Genomic DNA, 16,620 nt, shown 5'->3' on the forward strand with positions numbered 1-16,620 from the left:
GCGATTTTGCAAGCAATTTATGTGAGATTTGAGTGTGCACTCCTGAAGCTACTTGAACGAGATAGAAGAATCAGTTCCATTGTGTCTTTCTTTTATTCTAGTTCAATTGTAGTAGGTGGTTTAAAATTGTACCTTTCAGCTTTCATAGAAGCAATTGTATTAGGTACTTAGAGTGTTCAAGTTATAGCTAACTTGAAGTTGTCGCAACAGTTGAGGCTTTGTGCTACAACGGGATTGGAGTTAATCCTTAGGTTTACAAAGAGTTTTGTAAATGCTGTTTTGGCTCAGTTATTTTAGTGAAAGTTTGGGAAAATCCTACTGAGTAGTAGGTCGTGGTTTTTTCACCTTTTGAGCCAGGTGTTTTCCACGTAAAAATCTCTGTGTTCTTTACTTTCAGTATTTATTATTCCGCAAACAGTAGTAGTTGGAACACCTAGAAGAACCAGGTTCTTCTATAGAGTAGTTAAGCAAAAATTGGGTACCACACAAATCACCCCCCCCCTCTTGTGTGGCATTAACGTTTAAAACATCATCTTCAGATTTGATCTAGTTAATGTGCTCAACTGAGCTGTGGTAGCACAGGTAGGTGCTCAAGGTGTTAAACAGTGATATCGGATAACTCCGGTGTAGTTCTCAGCATGTTCGAGGACGAACATATGTTTAAGTGGGAGAGAATGTAATGACCCGACCGGTCGTTTTGAGCTCTAGTGCGTCGTTCGGCGGTTTGAGGCCATGAGCAGCTTCACTTTAGTTATTATGACTTGTATGTATGGTCAGAATCGAAATTCGGGAAGTTTGGATTGGATTTGGAAAGGAAATTCTCATTTCAAGAGCCTTAAGTTGGAAGAATTGACTAAGATTGGATTTTTGAGTAAACGACCTCGGAATCGGGATTTGAAGGTTCTGGAAGTTTCGTATGATGATTTTGGACTTGGGCGTATGTCCGGATCGGGTTTTGGATGACCCCGAGAGCGTTTCGGCGCCTACTGTGGAAGTTAGCATTTTTGGGCAATTTATAAATTTGGGATGAAGTGCATTTCAGAGTTAACGATGTCCGTTTGGGATTCCGAGTCTGGGAATAGCTCCGTATGGTGATTCTGTTATTGAGAGCGCGATCGGAAGTCGATTTGGAGGTCTGTAGGTCATTTTGGAGTCATTTGGCTGAAGTTAGAAATTTGAAGGTTTTTGAGAAGTTTGACCGGAAGTGGACTTTTTGATATCGGGGTCGGATTCCGATTCCGGAAGTTGGAGTAGGTCCGTAGTGTCAAATATGACTTGTCTGCAAAATTTGAGGTCAATCGGACATGATTTGATAGGTTTCGGCATCGAATGTAGAAGTTTGAAATTCTAAAGTTCATTAAGCTTGAACTGGAGTGCGATTCATGGTTTTAGCGTTGTTTGATGTGATTTGAGGCCTCGAGCAGGTCCGTATTATGTTATGGGATTGGTTGGTGTGATTGGATGGGGGGCCGGGGGCCTCTGGTGTGGTTCGGGGTGGTTTCGGGGTAATTTTGGTTAAAAAGCTACTGCTGGTTTGCTGTATCTGGTTTCCTTCTTCGCGAACGCGAAGGGAGTTCCGCGTTCGCGAAGAGGAAGGATGAAGGATGCTGGATTTGGCCTTCACGAACGCGAAGTGGAGGTCGCGAACGCGAAGGGTTTGGTTGAGTTGACTACGCAAATGTGAATAGTCAATCGCGAACGCGTAGAAGGAAGGAGGGAAGCTGGGCCTGAGGTCGTTGGCCTACGCGAACACGAGGCATGGAATGCGAACGCGGAGGGTCTGGGTAGCTGGCCTTCGTGGACGCGATCGTCGGACCGCGAACGTGGAGAAGGAATTTAGGGCTGAAGCAGGTTGTGCTGCGCGAACGCGAGGGCGGTGCCGTGTTCGCAAAGAAGGGCGGATCTGGGCTGGGCAGAATGTTTTAAAAAGCGGGGTTGAGTTCATTTCACCCATTTTTCACTCGGCTTGGGCGATTTTTGGAGCTTTTGAAGAGGGGGTTCATATATCATGAGGTAAGTGATTTCTACTAGTTGTGAGTTAAATACATGGTTTGTATGAGGATTTAAACATGAAAAATTAGTAGAAATTGTGGTTCTTGGGTAGAAGCTCTAGAAATTGATATTTTTGATTTTACCAAGAATTTGGGCATGAAATTGAGAGTAAATTATATATTTGAGTTTGTGAGGTTATGGGTAAACTTTATCTTTAAAAAATTTCAGAATCTGGGCACGTGGGCCCGAGGGCGATTTTATCAACTTTTCGAGCGAAGTTGGAAATTTACATAAATTGAATTGTTATAAGTATTACGGTATATTTTCATTGGTTTTCCCATTATTTGGCTAGTTTTGGAGCGTGGTGCATCGATTTGAGTCGTCGGAAGGGCTTGGGAAGCCGGTTATGGAACTTCGGAGCGAGGTGAGTCTCCTTTCTAACCTTGTAAGAGGGAATTGTCCCCATAGGTGAATTAATTGGATATGTGCTTGTATTTTTGGGGTCTACGTACGCACGAGGTGATGAGAGTCCGTGCGTAGCTACTATTATGCCTATGTCCGGGTAGTCCTAGGTTACATCATGCTTTGTTGATATTGTTGTTGATCGATGTTATTGTTTCCTTGAGAAGAAATAGGATTGAGGCTGCACAATAATTGTGTTGAAAGGTATTTTAATTGAGGAATTTAAGAATTTAAGTGGTACCGTTAAACTTATTACTTTAAAAAGGAAATAGGGAAAATTACCTTAAAAGCTTCACGTTGAATTGTCTCTATTTTCGAAAAGGGATTTTGATTTGTTAAATAAATTTGTATTTGACCGCGTCGCATATATGATTTGCGAGCGGAAAATTCCTTAGATCTATGTTTGACCGCGTCGCACATATGATTCGCGATGGGGTATTTACTTCTATTACTCTCATGCGAGCGGGTTGATCGCCTCGGCAGGTTAATAGATGCATCTATGGTTCACGCCGTTCGACCTTCGGCAGTGCACAATTTACTTTTATATTGGATCGGGCCGTACGCCTCGGCATTTCCTATATATATATATATACTATGTATTATACTCATGGATTCGTGCGTAACACTTGGCCAGAAGCCAGTGTATATGAGGGATTTTTCCCTGAATTAAATCCTGATAATTTCCTTGACGGGAACCACTATAATTGTACATATATGCTCCGGTTACGGAGGGACTTGTTAGCTGAAAACTTGAGAGAAAATCATGAAGGAGGGGGATGGTATTATTGTATTTTATACCTGTTTGTTTCATATATTCGCCCTGTTTCATACTTATTCACTTCTTTACTGTAATGATATTATTGGACCATTAGTAAGTGTCGAAGTCGTCCTCTCGTCTCTACTTCTTCGAGATTAGACGGGATACTTGCTGAGTACACGTTGTTTTTATACTCATGCTACACTTGTTGTGAATTTTTGTTGCACAGGCACATGTACCTCTAGTGGCCTAATGGGCGTAGCAACATGGATGATACAGAGACATGGGTGAGCTGCATCTTTCGAGACGACCCGCAGCCAGCTGAGTCTCTTTCAGTGTATTATATTTACTTTCTGTCCAAGTTTGTATTCCGGACAGTTATTGTACTTCTTTTTATTTCCTAGTGATTGCTCATGCACTTGTAACACCGGATTCTGGGGTGATTATGGGATATTAGTATTGAAAGTTGTAAATGCTTTTATCTATTCTGTGAAGAATACTTTTTACTAGATAAATTAATGGAAATTTATGGTTTCAAAAATATTAAAATGAGAGTTCAATTAATAATTAAATATTGGCTTGCCTGATCGAGGTGTCCGGCGCCATCACGGTCTTTAATGGATTTTGGGTCGTGACACTGCTCTTTGTTTTTGTAGACAACCAACCAGTCAACTTCTTCCTGCCACCTGCCTATTTGTCTATAAGTGCCAAACAAACCTAGCAGGTTATGCCATATAAACTTCGAATATGGGCATTCGAAGAATAAATGATCATGTATTTCCTCTTCATCAGTTGTGCAGAGGACACAAGCTTTGGGTACTGGTATCCCCCATCTGGTTAATCTATCTACTGTTGCTAATCTCTGATGAGTTTCCATCCACAAGGTGAATTGATGTCGAGGTAGAATGCCTTGTGTCATGAATAATATCTTCCATGTAACCTTTGGGAACTGTGGTAGGATTGAAGTATATGCTTTGCTGATAGTGTACTTCCCCTGAACAACATACAACTTCAGTTCTTGGATTCCAGCAACTAACCATTTTTTAGCCTCGAAGATCTTCCTCACCAACCAGCTAGCCTGTTAGGTGTATCCATGTTCTCTAAGTCCTTCTTCTTTATATAGTGATTGTGAATCCACCTGACCCATAGTTTGTCTTTCTTTTGTGTGAGTGCCCATAGAAGTTTGCCTATTGCTACTCTATTCCATATAGAGAAATTGATGATATTCATCCCTCCTGCTGCTTTTGGTCTACAGATGGTGTCCCATGCAATAGGAACTTTCTTACCTTCAATACCTCTATGCCAAAGAAAGTTCCTACATATTCCTGTGACCATATCATGCACTTTTTTTGGGAGCAAGAATACTTCTGCCCAATAAGTTTGCATTTCAAACAACACGTTCTTAATTAGTTGGACTCTCCCTGCATATGATAAGAATCTAGCAGTCCAACGTCTCACCCTTTCTACAATTCTGTCCACCAATGGCGTACACTGACTGATAGTGAGCTTCTTTGAGGACAATGGTACACCTAAGTATTTGAATGGAAAGGCTCCAGTGGTGAAATGCAATTCCTCCAGTATTTCATCCTTATATTGAGTCGATACACCAGCTACATACAGTGAGCTTTTCTCCATATTTGCTTGCAAACCTGAGGTAGGAGAGAATTGTTCAAACTGTTTCATTATGAGATTAAATAGACACCTTGTATGCTCGACAACACATCAACAAATCATCAGCAAAGCACATACGTACCACTCCTAACTTTGCACATTTAGGATGGTAGTTGAAGTCTGTATTTGATTTCAGCTATTTCAATGATCTGTTCAAATATTCCATCACCAAAACAAAGAGGTAAGGTGACATGGGGTCTCCTTGCCTTAACCATTTTCTTGCATGAAACCTAGGTGTTAATCCTCCATTAATCAGTAGAGCATAAGTAACTGTGCTTACACATTCCATAATGAGATTAACCATTTTATATGGGATCCCAAGCTCCAGCATAAGATCTCTCAAGAAGCTCCATTCAACTGAGTCATAGGCCTTTCTAATGTCCACCTTAATTGTACATTTTGGTGATACTGCTTTCTGTGTGTATCCTTTGATCAGTTCAGAGCTAGTATTATATTGTCCAAAATGTTTCTCCCTTCTATCAATGCAGACTAGGAAGGCCCCACAGGTAATCCACAATCATTTTTAGCCTAGCGGTAAGTATCTTAGCTATAATTTTGTACATTGTAGAGCAGCAAGCAATAGGTCTGAACTCTTTTACATAATTTGGATTTGCCACCTTAGGTATGGGTGTGACTGTGGTACAGTTGATCTCTCTTAGTAGTTTCCCTATTTCAAAGAATTGCATTACTGCCTTTATAACATCTTCACCAATCACTTGCCAGTTCTCTTTGAAAAATTCAGCTGGATAACCATCCATTCCTGGAGCTTTGTCTATTGGCAAATCTTGCACAACCTTTGTAATCTCCCCTCTTGTCACAGGCACTAGCATTTCTTGCTGCTGTGCAATTGATAAGCAAGGTCCATCCCTAACTATGTTAATGTCAATTTCAGGCATTACTGGGGCGGCCTCTCCTAATAGCTTCTTGAAAAATTGTATAAACTCCTGTTGGATCTGTACAGGTTCAGTTAATCTCACATTCTGTTCTGTATAAATAGAAGTGACTCTATTTCTTGCTTGTCTAGCCTTCAGTGGTGCATGAAAGTACTTAGTATTAGAGTCCCCATGAGTAATCTAGGTAGCCCTCGACTTCTGCCTTAATACCTTTTCATGGATAGCATCCCATTTCTCAATTAGCAGCAAAATCTTCTTCTCTTGCCCAATCAGTTGTGAGTTTAAGTGATCATCATTCAACTCCTGCTGTATAACCTTTAGATCCTTCCTCAGTTGTTTGAGCTTCACCTCCACTGATGAATATTTCCTCTGTAGTCCCCTAGTATGAATCTCCAATAGTTTTAGCTTCCTACAAATGGTGTACACAGTGTGCCCTTGTATGGCTTGACCCCATATATGTTTCACTACTTCCTTATACTCCTCCTGTTGCAGCAGGACATTCAGTAATCTGTATGGCTTCTTAACAGTCACCCTATGTATTTCAGTGTTTAATAGAATAGGTGTGTGGTCAGAGCATCCGGGCAATATATAGATTGCTTCAACACCTGCATACAACCAAAACCATTCAGCATTACCAAACACCCCTTCTATATGACTTTATATCCTATCTTCAACCCCTCTCTTATTACTCCATGAAAATTGAGTCCCTTTCTTGTTTATTAGACCTACACCAAGGTCACTGATGCATTGCTTGAAATCAACTACTTCACTTTGGTGTACAGGTGCCCCATTTATTCTGTCCTCCACTGATAAGACACTATTAAAGTCTCCCATGATCAACCAAGGACCTCTAGTTGCTGCATTGATGTTCCTCAATTGATCCCACCATCTATTAGCTATAGTATGTAGCCCATACACAATAGTTATGTAGCTCTGGAATATAGAGTTTCTATCTTGTATATGCTAGTGAATTAGTTGTGAAGATAGCTTCAACGCCACTAGATTTACATTTGTTCCCTTACAGCACAACCATATTCTACCATTAGGAGCTTCAAAGTAGTTATCGGTAAACTCCCAATCTCGACCTATCTTCTTTTGAATACTCCTTGCTCTGCTTTGTTTAACTCTAGTCTCCAAACATCCTACCATATCAATTCTATTTGTTGTTAGGAAATTTTTAAACTCCCTCTGTTTAAAGGACTTGTTTAGTCCTCTTATATTCCATGTGCTAAATATCATGCTGGTGGTATAGTCATTGGAGTATGCCCTTTGTTAATCCTCTGCATTTGGATGTGCTCATTGCCTCCATTGATATCGGGAGGCTCACTCTCCTGAATCCTCAATGTTGCATATTTATTTCTCCTTGTCAGCTCCCCATAATCAATTGGTGGTTGGTCTTTTACTTGATCTACCATGATATACCATTGCTTGTTTGCCTCTTTCTCCAACCTGTATTTGAACCTCCTGTAGCTCTTCTTGTGGATCCTCCTTGTCGTTAGTTTCTTTGTCTGCATTAGGGGGTTCTATCTCTTCAGTTGTGACAACCTTAGTCCTCCACACCCATTTCTGCTTCTTACCCTTCTTCTTCTTCATTTGCCTCTCTACTTGTTGTTCCAGCTTGCATTCCCCATTAGAGTGTCCAAATTGACTACATTCTTGGCATAATTTGGGCTTCCATTCATAGTCTACTATTTGCTCCCTTATGCTACCATCAGGATGTTCTATATTCAGTGCATCTGGTAAGGGCTGTGTTATATCCATTTCTATCAACACACGAGCATAAGATATTCATTCACACTGAGCTGTGAGTTTGTCTGTACATATAGGCTTGCCCAAGCAACTCGCAATTCTTCCCAGACTTTCCTCAGCCCAACATTTGATAGGTAAGCCTGGGAATGTGACCCACAGTGGTATCACACGCATAGGCTCTTTATCAAACTCAAAATCAGGTTTCCAGTTCTTCAGCACCATAGGTTGTTTGTTGAAATTATATGGTCCCTTTGCCATATCTGCAATTAGGGCTGTGCATTCGAATCGGTTTATCGATAAATCGAATCGATTATTTGTTATCGGTTTATCGATTTATCGATTTCGATTTTGAAATTTTCTTATCGATTTCGATTTCGATTTTGTCCTCTTCGGTTATCGGTTTATCAATAAACCAATAAGATATACTAAAAAGACAAATATACCCTTATTCTATAATACCCTTTTCTTTACCCTAAGTCCCTAACCCTATTATTTCCTCTACCCTTATCCTTCAGCGCCGCTTTTACCCATTCTGACTGCCCTTTTAGAGCTCATAGTTTTTCTTCACTTTCTGCTTACAAACCGAGCTCTGTTCTGTCGCCACTGTCAAACCGAGCTCTGTTCTGTCGGAAAGTTAATCGCCGTTGATTATCGCCGTTTTTGGTACTCCTAACTTCTTTCTTCAACTTTTTCTTTTTTCTTCTATTTGAAGGAATTCTTTCTGTGTATATATTATGCAGTGTAGAATACTCATTATCCTTTGAATTTTCCCCCCCTTATTTTTGTATTTAAGAGGCAAAATTCCATTTTAATTCATGAGTTTATCTTTTCAAGTGTCTATTGTCTTGGTTGGAATTACTTAACTCCTTCTGTTTTTTTTAATTCATTCTCTTGAGATGAATCTGGGACTACTTGCATGTTGGGTACTTGAAATTTCTTGGTCTTTTCAGTTGGTATGTTGGACCTAAGCTGATTTTGTCTTTCATATTTTATTTTTGCGTGCGTGCTTATATTTTAAGGTTTTGGAGGAGATAATAAATGCTACTAGTAACAGATAAGCTTGTCTAATAATGTGGCATTACTAACTAATCCACTATGTCTTGGATAAGGACCTTATTTAAATTGATTTATTTCCAGCCATAATTTTTAGGTCAAGAGCGAGGAGTGCTGACTTCGTCTCTTGCTTTGCTTCATTCAACTCATTTAAGACTGTAAGTTACATTCTTCATTCACTTCCCATGGCTGAAAATGATAAAATTGATCAAGTGGTTGATGAAAGTAGAGGTTCTGAGTCTATTGCTGCAACTACTCACTCGACTGTTACAAAACAAAGGAAAAAACGATCTCGGGCATGGGATTTTTTTGAAGAAAAAGTTGATGCTAAAGGAAATAATAAATATGTATGTAGATATTGTGGACAAGAATATTTTGGGACAAAATGCAAAAGTACGACACAAATGAATAGTCATATCAGTAAATGTCCAAGGAATCCTTATAAAGTTGAAAAAGTCAAAAACTATTACAATATCAAACATTACCGGGGGGTAATAAAGGTGATCTTATTCCATGGAAATTTGATCAAGAAGAGTGTAGGATGGCTTTGTGACTTATGGTGATTGTTAATGAACTTCCATTTAGTTTTGCTGAGAAGGAAGGCTTTAGAAACTTTATGAAAGTGGCACAACCTTGTTTTCATATTCCTTCCCGTACTACTGTTACACGGGATTGTTTTGCTCTTTTTAATGTGAAAAAAATTAAATTAATGAAGTTTCTTAAAGGAACAAGTCAAAGAGTAAGTCTTACCACTGATACATGGACTTCTAATCAAAAAACTAACTATATGTGCATCACAGCCCATTGAATTGATAGTGAATGAATGATGCATAAAAGAATTATTAACTTTTCTCCAATTACTAGTCATAAAGGTGAAGATATGGCAATGTGTATTATTGATTATTTGCGTGAGTGGGGTTCGCAAAAGATTTTCACTGTCACAGTTGACAATGCTAGTTCAAATGATGTGACCGTGGAGAAGTTGTCTTACAAATTAGATGATTGGGGAACCAATTCCATGAATGGTCAACACCTTCACGTGAGATGCATGGCTCATATTGTAAATCTTATTGTGAAAGATGGTTTAAAAGAATCAGGTATTTCTATGTGATGACCCAAATGGTCATCACTTGTTTTAAATTGAATTCTATGACTCCGAGGCCTTGAAAACCTCATTTAGAGTCGCCTCGATTTGCGTGCGTAGTCCGGGCGCGTAGCCGGAAAGCTTAAATATGAAATTTTGTGAAAAATACAAAGTTTTGATGTTAAAACGAATAAATTTGACTTTGGTCAACATTTTGGGTAAACGGACCCGGACGCGTGATTTGACGGTCTCGGAGGGTCCATAGGAAAATATGGGACTTGGGCATATGCCCGGAATCGAATTCCGAGGTCCCAAGCCCGAGAAATGAATTTTTTTGTAAAATTATTTTCTGAAATTGTTTAAGGAAATTTGAAATGAAATTTGATTAGAAAGCGATGGTATCGGGCCCGTATTTTGGTTCCGGCGCCCGGTACAGGTCTTATATATGCTTTATGTCCTTCCTGTGAAATTTGGTTGAAAACAGACGTCGTTTGACGTGATTCAGACTTAAATTGGAAAATTTGATGTTTTATGAAGTTTGAAAGAATTCATGGATTTTGAGGTTTAATTCGATGTTTATGATGTTATTTTGGCGATTTGATCGCACGAATAAGTCCGTAGGATGTTTTTGAGGTTGTGTGTATATTTGGTTTGGAGCCCCGAGGGCTCGGGTGAGTTTTGGATAGGCCACGAGTGCATTTTTGAACTTTGAAAAATTGCTGGTGTTTCTGACCTGCAGGCTTCGCATTTGCGAAGCCTGGCTCGCAAATGCGATATCGCAATTGCGAGCGGCCTTTCGCAATTGCGAAGTTAGCTCAGGCCAGTCCTTCTCGCAAATGTGAGGATTATCATCGCAAATGCGATTGCCCTGATGTCGCAAATGCGACCTTCATGTCGCAAATGTGAAGGTCTTGTATTTCTTAAGGGTCCGCAAATGCGAACCCAGTCTTCGCAATTCCCATATCAGCAGGTCGGGGTACGCAATTGCGAACCCCTATTCGCATTTCCCATATCTGCAACCTGCAATTTTCTATACTTAACCGATTTTGAGTCATTTTTCACACCATTTTCAAAACACAACTCCTTTGGGCGATTTTCCAAGAACAAATCTTCTTCCAAATCAATTGTAAGTTAGTTTACTCATTTCTTTCAATCATTAACATCTTTTAACATGATTTCAACCTAAAATCAAAGATTTTCATGGGGGAAATTGGGTGTTTTGGGTAGAACCTAGGTTTTTCAAAAATTGGGGATTTGGACCTCGATTTGAGGTCCGATTTCAAAACAAATTATATATTTGAGTTCGTGGGGGAATGGGTAATCGGGTTTTAGTTCGAACCTCGAGTTTTGACCACGTGGGCCCGGGGGCGATTTTTGACTTTTTGGGTAAAACTTAGGAACACTCATTTTCATGCATTGGGGTTGATTCATTTAGTGTTTATTGATGTAATTAAGTAATTTGTGATTAGATACGAGCGAATTGGCAGTGGAATCAAGGGGTAATGCTATAATTGAGACTTGAGTTGTGTTCAAGGCATCGAGGTAAGTGTTTGGTCTAACCTTAGCTTGAGAGATTAGGAGTTCAGTCCTATTTGCTATGTGATAATTGTTGAGTACGACGTATAGGCATGGTGACGAGTATCTATACATTGGTGTCAAGTATGACCGTGAGTCTTATATTGTGATTTTCATGATTCGTTGTATTCTTCATGCTTTGGTGATGATTTCTAGTTGTTGTGAAAAGTTTGTGGAAGGAATTGAGACCCTCGAACATTTTGGAGCATTGGCTCGAGTTATATTATGAATTTGTGAAAGTATATGAGATGATTGAACCCTTTGGAGCATTGACTCAAGTGGTAAAGTGAGTTATAAGTACAAGTGAACGCTCTTCCGATCTTATTGAAATGTTCCCTTGCCGGGATTGAATTATTTAATTGTTATTCCCTTGCCGGGATTTAATTATTTACTTGTTGCTCCCTTGCCGGGATTTAATTGTTAAATCGTTGTGATGCCGTGCACTTGTCTTTGATTTTCCTGATTCTTGCTGATAATTGAGTTATGTTGTCCTTTACTTTAATTTACTAATTTTCTTGTTGTTATCGGTCCCAGTGCATTAATTGTCTTATTCCACTATTACTGTGATTCTTTATGTTGGCATTTTCCTTTATTGTGTTACTTGTTATTATTGGCTCGAGGTATCCTTGCGCAACATTATGCCTTGAATTTATGCTATAATTGCTACATGTTTATGTGACTTAATTGCTACTTGACATTTAGCATACCAAATATTAAATTGCCTATTTGCTCCTTAAAGTCCATAACTAATTGCTACTTGTCATTACTTGTTTTCCTCAGTGAGTCATAATTATTGTGTACTTGTTGGCTTATGAATTCGTATTATTTGTTGCGTTTGTTGGAGTAAATTTCATTTGGAAGAACTGTTGATTTAATGAAATGGGAGCGAGTGGTACGCCTACCATGAGATTTAATGAAATGGGAGTGGGTGGTACGCCTACCACGAGATATAATGAAATGGGATCGGGTTGCACGCCTGCAACAAGATGTGAAAAGAAAGTGAAATCTTCCTTTGTTTTCCTTATTCTTGCTAGTGGTTGGATTTTGGTTCCTTTATGGTTCTCTTGATATTCTGTTTTACTTGTTATTCCCCGAAACATGTTTCCCCCTCCCATCCTTACTTGCTTATACCTGCTTTACTTTCCGTTGTACATTATATAACTGCACTGGTTTATTTGGTAGTCTGGTCCTAGCCTCGTCATTACTTCGCCGAGGTTAGGCTAGGCACTTACCAGCACATGGGGTTGGTTGTGCTGATACTACACTCTGTGCTCTTTTGCACAGATCCAGGTCCCGAACAGCAGCAGTAGCTCGGGAGCCAGCCTTCAGTCCGTCGAGACTCAGAGGTAGCCTTGCACGCGTCTGCAGGCCTGGCGTCTCCTCTATCTTATATTTCATTCTGTTATCTCATGTTTTCGAGACAAATAGTGTTATATTTCTTTTAAACGATTGTATTTAGTACTCTTAGTAGTCCGTGGATGTTGTGACACCAGTCCTTGGGTAGAGGCACATGTTGAATTCCGCATTATTGTTCAACTTATTTAATTTAAGTCTTCCGCTTTAATTTCATATTCCGCTGTCATTTAAATATCTAACGCTTGTTGTTATGATTGATAAAAGGATTTAAAATAAAGTAGGTAGGTGTTTATGATTTGTGTCTTGCCTAGCTTCTACGAGTAGGCGCCATCACGACCCCCGAGGATGGAGAAATCCGGGTCGTGACATTCTATTGCTCGTGTTAGATGTGCAGTCAGATACATTAGACAGTCTCCTGCTAGGTTGAGGAAGTTTCAGGAATGTTGTGAAAGTGAAAATAGTGTCAAGAAGTCTTTATGCTTAGATGTTCCTACAAGGTGGAATTCCACCTACTTGATGTTGAGCAGGGCTATTGAATATGAGCGTGCAATTAAAGAATATTCTGATCGTGATACCAGCTTGTCACGTTATTATGACGACTCGACCCGTCGTCACGTGAGTTGCCGCCCCGTTTCCCCCATTTTCTATTTCTTTATGCTTCATTATCAGTGTTGGGTGTGAACGAGTTGATTTGGATTGGTTCTAGAAGGAAATGAGACACTTAGTCTCTTTAAGGAAGGTTTGTTTTGGAAAAGTCAACCGGACGTTGACTTCTGTGTAAGAGGGCTCGGATATGAATTCCGATGATTCGGTTAGCTTCGGGGGATGATTTGTGACTTAGGAGCGTGATCGGAAGTAATTTTGGAGGTCCGGTGTAGAATTAGGCTTGAATTGGCGAAGTTAGTATTTTGGTGAATTCCGGTTGATAGGTGGGATTTTGATCCGAGGGTCGGAATGGAATTCCGAGAGTTGCTGTAGCTTCGTTATGTGATTTGGGATGTGTGTGCAAAATTTCAGGTCATTCGGAGATGATTTGGTTAGGTTTTTGATCGAATGCGTATTTCGGAAGTTTTTAAAGAACTTAGGCTTGAATTCGTTGAGAAATGATGGTTTTAGTGTTGTTTGAGGTATTTTCATGATTGGAGCAAGTTTGAATGATGTTATAGGAGGTGTTGGTGCTTTTGGTTGAGGTCCCAGGGGCCTCGGGGTGATTTCGGAGGGCTAACGAGAAGTTTTGGACTTGTAAGGATCAAAAATCACTGTTGCTTCTGGTATTTTCGCTTCTGCGGAAATGGGACCGCAGAAGCGGTACGGCAGAAGCGAGACGGGAGCCGCAGAAGCGGCAGGTATCGTAGGTGCGGAGTGGCTGACCGCATCTGCGGAGTCGCAGATGCGACAAAGTGACCGCAGATGCGGAGTTTGGGGAATAAGGGGAAACCGCAAACGCGGAGTTTTGTCCGCAGAAGCGGAAGGCGCAAGTGCGGAAATTCAACCGTAGAAGCAGAAATATCCGCAGAAGCGATGCAATGACCGCAGAAGCGGGAGACGCAGATGCGGCTAAGGAGCCGCAGATGCGGAAATGACTGGTCAATGCTATTTTTATTTCTCCTTCGCGAAATTTCAAAGGGTTTCATATTTTCACTTCGGACTTGGAGAATTATGGCGAGTTGGAAGAGAGAAATTAAAGGACTTCTTTGAGGTAAGCTTCTGAGTCTAAAACACAATTCTAAGGTGTTATTACATGAATTTAGACTGAAAAACCAAGGAATTAAGGAGTTAAAATGGTGGTTTAGGGCTTGAAACTTAAGAGAGTTAAAATGGGGATTTGAGGGGTCATTTGGACTCCGATTTTGGTAATCTTTATATGTATAGACTCGTGGCGAGATAAGGAATCCGTTGATGTTAAATTTTCTGATTTTCGAGAAGTGGGCCCGGGGCTCGGGTTTTGCTAATTTCGAGATTTCATCTATTTTTCGATTGTTTTCGCTTGGGTATTATTTCATTGGCATATTGTGACGTATTCATTGTGGTTTTGATCAGATTCGACGCACGAGGAGGTCGATTCGAGAGGCAAGGGCATAGCAAGCTAGGATTTTGGCCGGCTTGAGGTGAGTAACAGATGTAAATGCTGTTCTGAGGGTTTGAAACCCCGTGTTTGCACATCGTAGTGCTATATTGAGGTGACTTGCACGCCGGGTAGCGAGCGTGGGGTAGAACACCGTTGGGGATTGTGACTTGGTCCGTCCCGGTAGATGAATATACTGTGTATTTGACTGAAATTCACTTATTATTATTTTAGTTGAGCTGCCTTCTATATTTGGGCTTCGTGCCAATCGATTAAATTCTTCTGGGATTGTTATTACTGGTTTCTTACCATATCTACATATCTTTGAACTCAGTCCTAGAATTTAATACTGTTTTGCAAACTCAGCTACCTTTTCTTAAACTTGAAACTTAATTAATATTTTTAATGAAGTTTGGACTGAATAATTCTATATGATTGTGCCCAAGGGGCTTATGTGTCTTTGGACTGAGTAGGGGATCGGGCTGCACGCCGCAGCGGTATGATATTGATATTGATATGAGGCCGAGAGCCTAGTTGATGCCACGAGATGGCTTATTATTGCGCTTGGGCCGTAAAGGGCCCCTCCCAGAGTCTGCACACCCCTAGTGAGCGTCGTCGACGATAAATAAATGGAGCAGGCTGCAAGCCGCAGCGGGTACTGGAGAGTACCGGTCTATGTGTTGCATCGCATATTTGATTGTCATTTAATTATTTATCTATTGTGGGATTTTCCATAATTATTTTCACTAATTTTACTGATTTTATACTACTGGGTTCAAGTTGCTGTATTTATAGAATTACTTTGTGTCTATTCAGGATTTCTTATTCTCAGCCTTTATTTATGTTTATTACTCACTGGGTCGGAGTACTCACATTACTCCCTGCACCTTGCGTGCAGATCCAGGTACACCTGAGGCTGTGTGAGGACTTCTCTGCCTAGCATCATATCTGGAAGTTTCAAGGTAGCTGCATTTGACGTTCGCAGTCCTGATCTTCCTTCTATCTTATTTGCTTTATTTCCGCATTTCTAGAGAACGATATGTAGTAGGTTGATACTCATGTATTAGAGGCTCAGACTTGTGACACCGGATTCTTCGGGCTATGTAGTAGTATTTCTACTTGGGTTTTCCGCATGTTTTAATTATATTTTAGAGTTTCAGTATTATGACTTAGTAATTATTTGTGTTAATTGAATCATGAACTGTATAAAAAGGGTTAAGGTTGTTGAATTGGTCGAGCTTGCCTAGCAGTGTGTTGGGCGCCATCACGACCGGGGTTGGGGTCGTGACAATTATCTTATGTTTGATGCTATTTGAGATGGAAAGCTTGTAGGTATGCTTACAAGAACTGATTGGGATGATGTAAAGAGAATTGCACAATTTCTTGAAATATTTTATAATCTCACTTTGAAGGTATCCAGATCACTTTATGTAACATCAAATGCCCATTTTCTTGAAATTGGTCAAGTTGCTATTTACTTAAATCGATTAATAACAACTGAAGATGAACTTTTGAGTGAGATGGCACCAAGTATGTGGAAAAAATTTGAGAAGTATTGGAGTGAACCAAAAAAAAATGAACAAAATAATTTTCATTGCTTGTGTTTTGGATCCTCGCTACAAGTTTACTACTGTTAGTTTTGTACTTAAGAAGATGTTTGCAGATGAAGGGACAATTATTGAAAAAGAGGTTCATACTTATATGAGTTCATTGTTTAATGAGTATGTCTCTAAGTCGGTTTCAAAAGATACTGGTGGTAAAGTTTCTACCTCTTTGCCAAGCTCTTCATTCAGCACAATGGAAACTTCAACTCCTGGTTTAGGTGAACTTTTAGATGAAATAAGGAAACATAAAGCTGCAAGTGGAGGTGTAGATTCTAAAACAGAATTGGAAAAGTATCTTGAAGAAGATCCTAAAAATGAAAGACCGGACTTTGATATCTTGGCTTGGTGGAAGGTGAACT

This window comes from Nicotiana attenuata, chromosome 9 (genome assembly GCF_001879085.1).
Source record: "Nicotiana attenuata strain UT chromosome 9, NIATTr2, whole genome shotgun sequence".
Lineage (NCBI taxonomy): Eukaryota > Viridiplantae > Streptophyta > Magnoliopsida > Solanales > Solanaceae > Nicotiana > Nicotiana attenuata.